This window comes from Vipera ursinii (genome assembly GCF_947247035.1).
Source record: "Vipera ursinii genome assembly, chromosome: 12".
NCBI lineage: Eukaryota > Metazoa > Chordata > Lepidosauria > Squamata > Viperidae > Vipera > Vipera ursinii.
Window position 1 is genome coordinate 14,022,079 of NC_139525.1, and position 13,537 is coordinate 14,035,615.

Here is a 13,537-nt window from a genome sequence, read left to right on the forward strand (position 1 = left end):
CCTCAGAGGTCTTCTAGTCCAATCTCTCGCTCAAGCAAGGGACCCTTCTAGACTATCTCAGACAAACAACTGTGCAATCGCTTCTTAAAAGCTTCCAGTGTTGGAGCACCCACAAGTTCTGGGAGCAAGCTGTTCCACTGATTGATTGTTCCAACTGTCAGAAAATTTCTCCTTAGTTCTAGGTTGCTTCTCTCTTTGATTAATTTCAATCCATTGCTTCTTATTCTGCCTTCAAGTGCTTTGGAGAATAGGTTAATTTATTTTCTTGATATATAATGTGATCCTTTCTTGTTTTGTATAGTTTAAGGGTCCATTCAAAAGCAATCAGCTTAAATCTAAACCCAGTGCGTGCTTCGATACCTGCTGAGACTGGTCACTACGCACCTTGGTAAGATTTTGTATGGTTTATCAACTGATCTGATTTAGCTAACTTAAGGTTTCTGTATCGTGGAAACCCAGAAAACAGATGAATTAAGCATGCGGTGCTAATGCAAACTATGAAGTATTTGTCAGAATAGAACTGGGACCTTGGAGGTCTTCTAGTCCAACCCCCTGCTCAAGCAGGAGACCCTATACCATTCCAGACAAGTGGCTGTCCAGTCTCTTCTTTAAAACCTCCAGTGATGAAGCATCCACAACTTCTGAAGGCAAACCGTTCCACTGATTAATTGTCCTCACTCTTAGGAAGTTTCCTATTCCTTGTATATTCCTTATACCAAAATAAGACTATTTTGTTGGCAACTGTTGAAGCAGCTTTCAAGGTTTCTCAAGGCTGCATCCTGGCCATGATGCCCCCAAATGGTCTATCCTTGGTTGATGAGAATGCTTCTGCCTCTCCCCTACCACCCCTCCCCAATTTTAAGATTTGCTGGGGTCTTCCTAAGAAAAGGACATGGGGATCACAGCAGGATTTGGATGATTTCCCCACATCCAGAAAACAAACAAAAATAAGCTGAAGTAATAAGGAATGTCACACATTCTGAGAAATGGTAGCTTTTTTGTGACTAGGCAACGCTCCCTCATGGCTGTCATTTGTTCCCAATGTCTCCAAACACCAAAGACGTCAGCCTCCTGTAAAATATCCTTTTCACTGCCAACTTAAGAAACAGACGGAGCCAAAATCTGTGCAGTGGAGTTCCTTGGAATTTTAAGAGCATGTCATGGGCGCCCACAAGAAGATGGATGGTGAATGGTGGATGAGGTCAATGGAGTTATCAACAGAATAACAGACTTGGAAGGGACCTTGGAGGTCTTCTAGTCCAACTCCCCATTCAGGCAGAAAACCTCATACCATATCAGACAAATGGTTGTCCAATCTCTTCTTAACAACTTCCAGTGTTGGAGCATTCAAAACTTCTGGGGGCAAGTCGTTCCACTGATTAATTGTGCTCACTGTCAGGAAATTTCTCCTTAGTTCCAGGTTGCTTCTCTCCTTGATTAGTTTCCATCCATTGCTTCTTCTCCTGCCTTCAGGTGCTTTGGAGAATAGCTTGACTCCCTCTTTTTGGGGCCACCCCTGAGATATTGGACCACTGCTATCATGTCCCCCCTAGTCCTTCTTTTCATTAAACTGGACATACCCCAATTCCAGCAACCGTTCTTCATATGTTTCAGCCTCCAGTCCCCTAATCATCTTTGTGGCTCTTCTCTGCACTCTTTCTAGGTCAGTCACAAATACTTCATTTCCCAGAAGACCAAGTGCTGAGGTCTCTCCTTGTTGGCCTTCTCTGGCCTTCAACCAACTCCAATTTTTTGTGTCTGACATATTTCCGAGCAAAGCATTAGGCAACAACCACCCATCTTGGACAGTAATGATTGTGTTGCCCATTTTAACCAATAGGAACAAAAAAGTGTCTTACTTTGCTTTGTTGTGTGCCTGACTTAACTGATATGAACATAAGCCCAGGAAGCACCAAAGTAAGTTCCAGAGAGACACTGGCATTGGGGGACATCTTGGTTTCTACACTTGTGTAGCTCTGTCTCCTCAAGAACCTCAGAAGAACTGCTGTGGATCAAGAGCATAAATCTTCCTACTCTGGAACTTCTCATTTCCAGCATTTGCCAACCAAATAGTTTTGGAAGCCAGTTGATATTCAGGCATAGGCTGCTTTGTTCCTGGCAGCTGTAGGTTACCTCTGCACTGTATAAAATCAGTTGAAGATCTGGTGGCTCCATTCATACAACCTACTAAGGCTTAGTCCGTTTAACCCTGATTATTTCTGGGAAGAGAACACACTGGGCAAAACCCAGTCTGCTGGGTTAGATTTTATTTCATCCCTTGTGTGAATATGGATTCATCCAATTGCTTGTGAGCATGTTGGCTTAAGTACACCTGTGTCCTAGCAGGAGATCTAATTCGGGCTTCTGTTCTTTAGGTGAACCCAAAACATGGTTCCTCAGCTGGCTTGGGGCGCAGTGAGATATTGTTTGTATATTGTGTGTAGTATTAGGTAACATTAGATTTGTGAAGCATGGCAAGGCAACGCCGTCAACTCTATAGTCTCGAGAGGTTTCAACATAGCAACATAAATCCCTTAATGTCAAAGTTTCAGCACCATCAGAAATATTCCCCGTGATGAACGTTAACGCTTCTTCAGATTGCTCTGCTCCAAGGTGGGCCACCTTTTCTGTTCCAAAAGAGGTCCATTTTTATTTGCTTATGTCTGGTGCAGAGCAAGACAGGTTTTTCAGAAAATTAAAAGAAACCCCAGCTTATTCAGATGCTCACAATTCTGCTTTCCTGTCTTCCTTGTTGGTATATATATATATATTTAAAATGGTTTTAAAGTGGACACTGGCCATAAAATGCCCCCCCCCGGCTGATTGAAGCAGCAGATATTGGCTGTTGTATCATTGGGTAGAAGGGAGCAAACCTGCAGGTTTGGCTGGATTCTGGAGATAGTCTCATGTTCTCTCTTGCAGAGGGAGAGAAACTTGACTAACAGAATTCCAAAGCAAAAAAATTAGATCTCACAATTACACCAAAATACCGGTCTGGCTATCCACCCTTGAAGCGATAGTTTACCCAAATCTGTTTGATTTGGGTAACATAATCTCATACAAGGATATTCTGAATGAGGAGGGGGAATTGAAACTTAGGAATGAACTAGAATTACAAGGTATAAAACTCGATTGGTGGGCCTACTTACAAATCCAATCGAGATTTAGGAAGGATAAAAATGAATGGGGGATATACACCTCTGAAACAGCATTGGACAAAATATTATTGGGACCGGACTCTAAACAAATAAGGAATTTTTATAAATTACTTTTGGGATATAAGCTGTTTGAAGAGCAAGTGAAAGACCCCATGTTGATCTGGGCTAACAATTTAGGACATAACATCGACCTAGATACTTGGCAAACAATTTGGGATAGGAATAAAAGGATAACACTGGCCTCATCGTATAAAGAAAATTTATTTAAAATGTTTTACCGATGGCATCTTCCCCCAGCCCGCTTAGCAAAAATGTACACAACAGTATCTCCCAAATGTTGGAAGTGTTCTGAAGAGATAGGCACATACTTCCACACGTGGTGGTCTTGCAGTAAAACACAAAAATTTTGGAGAATGATTTGGATTTGGCTGAAAGAAATATTGAAACAAGATCTGGAGTTTAGTCCAGAACTTTTCTTGTTGGGAATCACGAAAGAGAAATATCCTAAAGATGTGCTATACTTAACGATCCATATTATCACAGCAGCTAGAATATCATTTGCGCAAAAATGGAAAAAGAATGAGATCCCAGGACAAAAAGAGGTTATTAGGAAAATTTGGGATTGCGCTGAAATGGACAGATTAACTTTGGAATTAAAGAATAAAGATCAATCAGACTATTATAGAATTTGGAACAAATTGTATCTTTGGATGGATAAAAAGAAAGGTCTCTATTAGGTTTTACAGACTAGCTCACTGTTTTAAATATTGTGGTATTTCACCGATTTGTAATCTAAGTGTATTTAAGTGTATTTTTGATGTACATATATACATGTATATATATATATATTTAAACATTGTAGACAAAAAGGTTTGTCAGCTCGCTGGTACTGTGTCCAATGTTTTTAAATAATAAATTTAATAAAAAATTTAAAAAAAAAAAAAAAAAGAATTCCAAAGCACTAGGCAAGACTTTCAAAATCTTGTTTTAAATTTGGACAGGCCGACTGAATACTTCCTCAAATGTCCTGGTGCATTGAGTTGCTTATGTCTTTGCCTTCTGAAATTAGGCTCTTTTTAAGATGGGAATAAAAATGTTCTAGTCCTCTTGAGCACAGAGCAGTACATACTAGCCCCACATGATCTGGTTTTTGCCTGCCTTCCTTCCTTCCTTCCTTCCTTCCTTCCTTCCTTCCTTCCTTCCTTCCTTCCTTCCTTCCTTCCTTTATTGCAGGAAGGGGATATTCTTTCCTTGGAGGGTTCCCTAAATGCTCTTCTAATCTTGGCAGCACACCCCCCCTCCCCGCTCTGCTTCCCTTTTGCAGGGAAAAGATATTCTTTCCTAGCTAAATTGGAGGCTCCATGCTAGCCCCACATGATCTGGTTTTTGCATCTCTTCCTCCTTTCCTTTCCTTTTTCATTCATTTACTCCCTTCCCTTCCCTTCCCTTTCTTTCCTTTCCTTTTTCATTCATTTACTCCCTTCCCTTCCCTTTCTTTCCTTTCCTTTTTCATTCATTTACTCCCTTCCCTTCCCTTCCCTTCCCTTTCTTTCCTTTCCTTTTTCATTCATTTACTCCCTTCCCTTCCCTTCCCTTTCTTTCCTTTCCTTTTTCATTCATTTACTCCCTTCCCTTCTCTTCCCTTCCCTTCCCTTCCTTTCCTTTTTCATTCATTTACTCCCTTCCCTTCCCTTCCCTTCCCTTCCCTTCCCTTCCCTTCCCTTCCTTTCCTTTTTCATTCATTTACTCCCTTCCCTTCCCTTCCCTTCCCTTTCTTTCCTTTCCTTTTTCATTCATTTACTCCCTTCCCTTCCCTTCCCTTTCTTTCCTTTCCTTTTTCATTCATTTACTCCCTTCCCTTCCCTTCCCTTCCCTTTCTTTCCTTTCCTTTTTCATTCATTTACTCCCTTCCCTTCCCTTCCCTTTCTTTCCTTTCCTTTTTCATTCATTTACTCCCTTCCCTTCCCTTCTCTTCCCTTCCCTTCCCTTCCTTTCCTTTTTCATTCATTTACTCCCTTCCCTTCCCTTCCCTTCCCTTCCCTTCCCTTCCCTTCCTTTCCTTTTTCATTCATTTACTCCCTTCCCTTCCTTTCCCTTCCCTTTCTTTCCCTTCCTTTTTCATTCATTTACTCCCCTTCCCTTCCCTTCCCTTCCCTTCCCTTTCCTTTTTCCAGAGAGGGGATATTCTTTGGAGGGTCTCCCGAATGCTCTTGGAATCTGCACCGCCTCCCCTCTTTGGTCTTCTGGCTGCTGGGGCTTTCTTTGCTGACTGGGGCGAAGGGGGGGGAAGAAAGAGCCTTGTGCCTTACGTAAGGCTCAATTTCCAACCCTCCGGCTGAATTCAAGTTTCTGCCCTGGGTCCCCCTCCTTGCAGTTCTGGAAGCTGCCGGTCTTTGAAACATAAGATTTGTCGACTCCGGCTCTGCCAGTGCTATTAGTAGTATTATTATCTGCTTCCCTGCAGCCAATCCGGGCTGTGGAAACCTGATGACAGCATGAGCTAGGGAACAGCAAGGAGGCACTGAGGCATCCCAGCTATTAATGCTGCTTTGGAGGTCAGGAGTGGCTTTTGGGGGAAGGAAGACCCTGGGATGGACTAAGCCAGGCGCGTGCCTTCCTCCCTCGCCTCCTCTCTCCTGCATGCCCAGGTGGGGCGTTTGTTTCTCCGGGTCTTTTTCCTTCCTCCAAGGGGTGGATGGTCTGGAAGCAGTATGACAGGACACACTGCAGGTAATGCCTCCCCTCCACCCTTTCCACCCTATCTCTCCCCCTCCCTCCCCCCATCCCCCCTCCCACACCTGCTGTCCAAGGCCCCAAGTGTTTGTGCTGGGTGGCCTCTGTGCCTGACAAAAGAAGGGAGACGGCAGGGCAGACAATGTTCGACATGGAGGGGAGTGGGGGGAGGGTAAACACACCTCTGGCAAGCAGGGTGGGTGGGGGGCTTTCTTCTCTGTTACAAAGCCCGGGGTTTTCCTCCCAATGCAAGGCTTGGCGTTTCACTCCTTGGCTGAAGGGAGGGTCTTTCCCTCCCTTCCTCCCTCCCTTCCTTCCTTCCTTCCTTCCTTCCTTCCTTCCTTCCTTCCTTCCTTCCTTCCTTCCTTCCTTCCTTCCTCCCTCCCTCCCTCCCTCCCTCCCTCCCTCCCTTCCTTCCTTCCTTCCTTCCTTCCTTCCTTCCTTCCCTCCCTCCCTCCCTCCCCCCTCTTTCTTTCTTTCTTTCTTTCTTTCTTTCTTTCTTTCTTTCTTTCTTTCTTTTCTTTCTTTCTTTCTTTCTCCTTCGTTCCTTCGATCTTTCCTTCCCTCCCTCCCTCCCCCCTCTCTTTCTTTCTTTCTTTCTTTCTTTCTTTCTTTCTTTCTTTCTTTCTTTCTTTCTTTCTTTCTCTTGCTTTCTTCCTTTCCTTCTCGAATGACGTCTCCCTTGCTGCTGCCTGGCGTGTGATCACAGATGTCATAGCTGAAGTAGTTTCGGTGGCTGCATGTCAGGAGCTAACAATACCAGGCTTTGATCTAGAGGCAGGAGGGTGGGTGGGTGGGTGCCTGGCAGTCTTCTTCCCAGATGTCTGGCCAACATGCCTTCGAAACGCACCTGCCTCCAGCTTGCTCCTGGAAGGGGAGGACCCCCCCACCCCCACCCCCAATGGAGAGAGTGGGGAGCCCTTGGCTCGGCTCCCAGGTGTGTGACTCATTCCTGCTCCCCAAAGAAGGGGGGAATTGTTTTCCTGGCTGCCCCTTTGTCCCCGAGCTGTGTGCCATTCTATTATCCAACCGGGGAAGCTGCCTCTGCCGATTGTTTTGCACAAACAGCCTCTTCCCTTCCACGTCTGCCTTCAGCATCCAGAGGCAGGGCTTTTACTCTTGAGGTGGGACCCACCGCAGGGCTGATTGCTGGAAAGGGAAGCAAATCCGGGGGTCCACAGAGAGGAAAGCCGAGGCTAAACGCAGCGTTGCAAAGCTTGAGTGGGGATTGTCTCCCCAGTCCATGGACCTGAAGCTCTATGGAGAAGGGCCTGCATTTCCCAATGGTTCATTCCTAATGTCTCACAAAGGGGCGTCTCTCTCTCTCTCTCTCTCTCTCTCTCTCTCCCCTTGTCTCTCTAAAAGCAAGGTTGTTAATATCGCTTGCACTCGCATGCAGCTGGTTTGTTCCAGCCACCATCGGTGGTGCGTGCACTTTGCTTCTCACCCTCTTGATAAACGCTAAGAAAGAACATGGTGGCTTCTGCCTTAGCTTGTGATCCTCTGGCGGGTTCAGCCTTTGCTTGCTTCTGGCCTGGGAGCTGCCCCAGTTATGCTGTCTCTGCAGTGCCCTGAAGGATGTTCTGGATCAGTGGGGTCAAAGACTAGACGTGGCGGGGATAGGAGCCTCGTGTTTCTCTCTCTCTGTGTGCGTTTGTGTGTTGGGAGATTCCAACTGACTGTCTTATTGTCGTGTTGGGAGGAGGCTCAGGGAAGGATAATAGCAAACATGGGGCCCTTGTGTGGACTGGCCTCAAGTGGCCCTCGGTGGCCCTTCCTCGATTCAGGCACAATCACGGTATTATTTATTTCTGGATGGCCAGAGGCACAGCTAGTGACAGCAGAGGGGAAGGAAAGGGGAACTGGTGGCTGAGAGGGATGCAAACGAAGCAGCCGCCGGATGGCAAATATGGACCAGGGGATGCATGAGGTGAAGAAACAGAAGTTTGGGAAGGAGAATGAAGAAGAGTTGGCCCTGGAAGATGGACACCATGGGAAAGGAGATGGGGGCTCTGCAGAATGTGGCTGAGCAAAATAGTAGGAGCCCGTGCTGCAGATGATGGCTGGGATCCTCCCAGACTTGCAAATGAAGGAAAGAGGCAGAAGTATTTCCAGAAAAGCAAAGATGGGTGCTTCTGGATTTTGGTTTGGGGTGCTTGGTTATGAGAAGCTTTGAAAGGGCTTCTGTAGAAAGGGGTCGGCGTGAAGCTTGGGCAATTTTTGATTCACCACCGATCATCCACCGTGCTTCGGTGGTAAGAACTCTGGGGTCTAGATTCAACTTGGTTGCTCCTAGGTGGTCTCTTCTCTGGAAGGGAGGAGAGAAGACGTTGATCCTGCAGGGCCTCTGGCATGGGTGATGGGTCTTCACCGTCTGTTTCGGTGCAATACTTTCTCCTTCAAAACTTAAGACACTCAGGAGCAAAACGTTTCTTCGAGTTGCTGCTTTCTTCCTACAGCGTTTCATCGCAATCTTTTTCTCTGTGTTTGTTTTGCTCATTGTAGTCAGTGATCTGATGAACGGAACGAAAGAGGGAGCTCCCAAAAAGTAGAAGAACTCTAGACATTCTTTTTCAAGCGAGAGGTTTCCTTGAATAAAAGGGATCCATGCCATTATTTCAAAGGCTGAATTGGGCTGGGGATCTACGATAGCAATCTTTCCATCAGGAATGTCCAGCTTTGGCAACTTTTAAGACCAGAGGACTTTCCCATGGCTGGCTGGGGAATTCTGAGAGTTGAGGTCCACAAGTCTTAAAGCTGCTAAGGTGGGACCCCTCCTTTATATCTTCCTGATAGCGCTAGAGTGTGCATCTTCGAGTGGTGCAGAACCTAGGCATCGAGGCAATTTTCTGATGCTTCTGAAGAAGATGAACTTTGGTGGAATCCTTTGTTTGGGCGAGAGCATCATTTTTTTCACTAGACTTGCACAACATAGTAAAGATGGTAAAAGTGGAGAAGGGTAACTTGTGATTCAGCTTGAGGCGATAACCTCTTTACTGTCTTAGCATGTTGGATCAAACAGGGCACCAATTAAGCCAGCATGTGATTTAATGTTGAGGAACATCAAGTAAGGTGAACACAGCCACTGAGCATTGAGGAACATCAAATAAGGTGAACACAGCCACTGAGCGTTGAGGAACATCAAGTAAGGTGAACACAGCCACTGAGCATTGAGGAACATCAAGTAAAGTGAACACAGCCACTGAGCATTGAGGAACATCAAGTAAGGTGAACACAGCCACTGAGCGTTGAGTAACATCAAGTAAGGTGAACATAGCCACTGAGCATTGAGGAACATCAAGTAAGGTGAACACAGCCACTGAGCGTTGAGGAACATCAAGTAAAGTGAACACAGCCACTGAGCGTTGAGGAACATCAAGTAAGGTGAACACAGCCACTGAGCGTTGAGTAACATCAAGTAAGGTGAACATAGCCACTGAGCATTGAGGAACATCAAGTAAGGTGAACACAGCCACTGAGCGTTGAGGAACATCAAGTAAAGTGAACACAGCCACTGAGCATTGAGGAACATCAAGTAAGGTAAACACAGCCACTGAGCATTGAGGAACATCCTTTCTCCTAGCACCTAGCCATCTCTAATCTTATTTATTTATGTAGTTTCATTTATTTATAAGTTTGTTAGATGCACATCCCACTTTTCTGTGAAGTTCAAGGAGATGGACACAATATTCTCCTCTTCCCGGTTTCTCCACAGTACCAACCCGGTTGGATGGGCTGGGCTGAGAGAAGAGAACTGGGCCAAAGTGCCCAGGGAGCTTCTGTGGCTGAGGGTGGGCCATCTCATGGGCTCTTGAGCCGAGGGGGAAGGACTGGCCCAAAGTCATTTAGTGGACTTCTGGGGCTGGGAATAGAATAGAATCTGGATAGATCACTCCAGCATCTACACCATCCTGATTTTGAATTTGAAAGGGAAGGATTGGCCTGGAGTACTTCCTTGTGTAGAGAGAATAAAGCTGAATCTCCTGAATTTTGCTCCAATATGTTCATCACTCTGGCTTTCACTTCTGTAATAATCATTGCTAGCTTTAGGCCAGTACTTTTCAATCTTGGCAAATTTGCAGATGGGTGGGCTTCAGCTCTCAGAAACTCCCAGGATTCTGGGAGTTTAAATCCTTCCTTCCTTGGTTAGAACAGTTAATCAGAGAAATTAACCAGTGGAATGACTTGCCTCCAGAAGTTGTGGGTGCTCAATCACTGGAGGTTTTTAAGAACAGATTGGACAGCGACTTGTCTGAAATGGTATAGGGTCTCGCTTGAGCAGAGAGTTGGACTAGAAGACCTCCAAGGTCCCTTCCAGCTCTGTATTCCTTCCTTCCTTCCTTCCTTCCTTCCTTCCTTCCTTCCTTCCTTCCTTCCTTCCTTCCGCTTGCACCCATTTTGCATCCATTTTGGAGAAGTTGCTGGTGGTCTGATTTTACCAACTGAGGCAACTACAAGATTTTAGCCCCCATCCTTAACTTATGAGACAAAGCAAATCAATAACAATGGCAATTGTAATATCTGAGATATTAGTCAACAGACATTGAGCAAGAGTAATGGCTGATTTAACTCATCCACAAAGGAGGGGTATGGCATTTCCTTGTTTTATGTTAGGATTTCATATAAAATTATTCCACAGCAAACCACAAAGTTAAAACTCTGAATCTGGCAGAAAGAAAATGGATTAAATGCATAGGCATGGCATTCACAAGACAGTCTTCTGGTTCGTATCTGCCCAACATGCCGAAACTGGCTGGTTTTAATGTTGATTGGCCTGGGGGCGGTTTAAAGTACTGCAGGAATTCAGCTCAACTAGCCAAGGAGAGAAGCAACCTAGAGCTAAGGAGAAATTTCCTGACAGCGAGAACAATAAATCAGTGGAATGAGTTTCCTTCAGAAGTTGTGGGTGCTCCAACACTGTAAGCTTTTCAAAAGAGACTGGACAGCCATTTGTCTGAAATGGGATAGGGTCTCCTGCTTGAGCGGGGGGTTGGAATAGAAGACCTCCAAGGCCCCTTCCAACTCTTGGATGTCAACTGGATAGTGTAGAATTCAGTATATTGTCTGAACTCAGGAAATCATTAATTTATTAGCCAGGGTGACGGTGTGGTACAAATACAGACATAAAAAAAATATATACTTTTTTTAAAAATTCCATTTATATCCCGCCCTTCTCCGAAGACTCAGGGCGGCTTACAAGCTTAGCAGTAGCCTTCATTCTATGTATATGCCTGCTTATTAGGGCTTTCACACACCCCAAGCGGCATTATTACAAAGTCAGCTTAATTGCCCCCAACAATCTGGGTCCTCATTTTACCTACCTCGGAAGGCTGAGTCAACCTTGAGCCTGGTGGGACTCGAGCCTGCACTAATTGCAGGCAGCTGGTGTTACTTAAGGAGGCATTAGCCCACTGCTCCACCAAGGCTCTACTATAGGCTCTACAAAGCCTATAGTAGGTAAAGATGGGGATGCAATCTGAAAATAGCTTGCATTAATTCAGACTGAATTTTTGTCCTTTCTTTGGTTTGGATTCAACTTTTTTTCAGGCAGGCAAGGTCACAATGATCAAAACCCAGAGGGCTTGGCTGGGCTTTTCCACTCCTTAAAAAAGCCACTTCCCTTCCCAGGCTAACCCACAGCTTGTGGATCTTCTAGTGACCACCCATCAAGTAGTTACCAAGCTTGTCCCTGCTTAGCTGCTGAGCTTGAACCTAATTGGCCAGATGGTGAGACTAATAAAGGGATAATAGAATAACAGTTGGAAGGGACCTTGGAGGTCTTCTAGTCCAACCCAAACAAACATCAGTCTTCCTTGGGGCAATAATGTGAACTCACAAATATCGCTACTATAATTTCAGAAATACTATTTGAAGAGTCATTGGAAACTGAGCTGCATCAGAATACAGGGGGGTGGAGGGGGTGGTGGTTGGGGAAATATTTGCTTGCAAGACCAAATGACAACTGTCCAGCAAAGATTGCACTCCTACAAACAAGCTTTCTTTAAATGCATCTTTAAAAAATGTTGGTTTGTAAGTTCTAACAAATTCCTCTTGAGTTTTGGCTATCATAGACAAATGCAAGCAGTCAGAATCAGAATAGAGCCGGAAGGGACCTTGGAGGTCTTCTAGTCCAACCCTCTGCCCAGGCAGGAAACCCTATACTGTTTCAGACAAATGGCTGTCCAGCCTCTTCTTAAAAACCTTCAGTGTTGGAGCACCCACAACTTCTGAAGGCAAGTTGTTCCACTGGTTAGTTATTTTTACAATCAATGAAAACAATTGTGAGCAAAATGCAATGGATAGGATGCATACAGGATTCTTCGCTTGAAGAGGGGGAAGGTTTATCCGAGAAGATCTCGGCCGGGGCTGTTTTTTACCCCCATCTTTTTGTGTGGGGGTTTTCCATGGGGCAGTTGCTGGTGAGCGTGTGCCAGGGAAAAGCTGAAGCATGTTCTCTAAAACCAAAGTGTAAGGAGTGACACCAGAAGCTGTGCAAAAAAGGACCCTTTAAGGCTGACGTGTAAAATGATGTGTGTGTTTTTGAACTGCAGGCAAGCAGCTGCTGCAGGAAGGCAAAGGGTTTTAGGGCTAGGAAAAGGGGAAGCAAAGAAGCAAAGCAGAACTCACACAAATTGATCTCCAACTCCAACGAACACACACTGGCACCTATGATTAAAAGGTCAAGGTCAAGGTTCCCCCGCACATGCGTGCTAGTCTAGGGCTGGTGCTCATCTCCGTTTCAAAGCCGAAGAACCAGCGCTTGTCCGAGGATGTCTCCGTGGTCATGTGGCCGGCATGACTAGACGCCAAAGGCGCACGGAACGCTGTTACCTTCCCACCCGAGTGGTCCCTATTTTTCTACTTGCATTTTTACGTGCTTTCGAACTGCTAGGTTGGCAGTTGATTAGGTTGACACACAAAAAAAACACATGTGCAACATTCAGGGACTAGGTTTGGAAGCCTCCCCTGAAAGAGGTAGCGTAATACGTTGTAACTTTACAGGTTGGTAGGCTGATGGTCTCATTTCTGAAAGTACAAACGAGAATAAACTTGGAAATAATATCTGGCTGAATATTCACAATCAGAATGGGTGAAATTTGCACGTCCCTGGAATGGATCGGTTGCTGAGGATACTTGGTTTGGGAATTTGAGCTGTTTTCCATTTGGGACAAGTTACTGTTCCATCTTAAATGCCTTAGGGAGTTTTCCTCCCCCCCCACAAGAAACTCATCATCATCAACTATATTCATCAGGTTGTCTCTTTAGCTTGAACAATTGGTGTCTGGTGTGCCTTTTTCCTCTTCCTTCCTCATTTCCTTTCCTTTTCTGTTATGTCTTCTACACTGGAAACCTGCAAACAGGCCTTGACCCCTCCCTTCTCCCCAAATTAACTGTGTTTGAACGGTTCTTTAGGCCTTTTTTTAGTGGAAGAAGCAGATCATAATGTTTTAAATATGGAAATTCCCAACATTTGTGGTTTTCGCAGATGTCACTGATCTGGTTGACTGAACTGATTTTAATTTGCCATCATTATGTAAAAGATTTACTTGTCTGTATTGGATTTTATGTAGTAGAAGTTTGGGCTTTGGCTGCATGTAATAATTTAGGTCTGGGTGGATGACTGTTCGGTTTTAAATTAATCAATG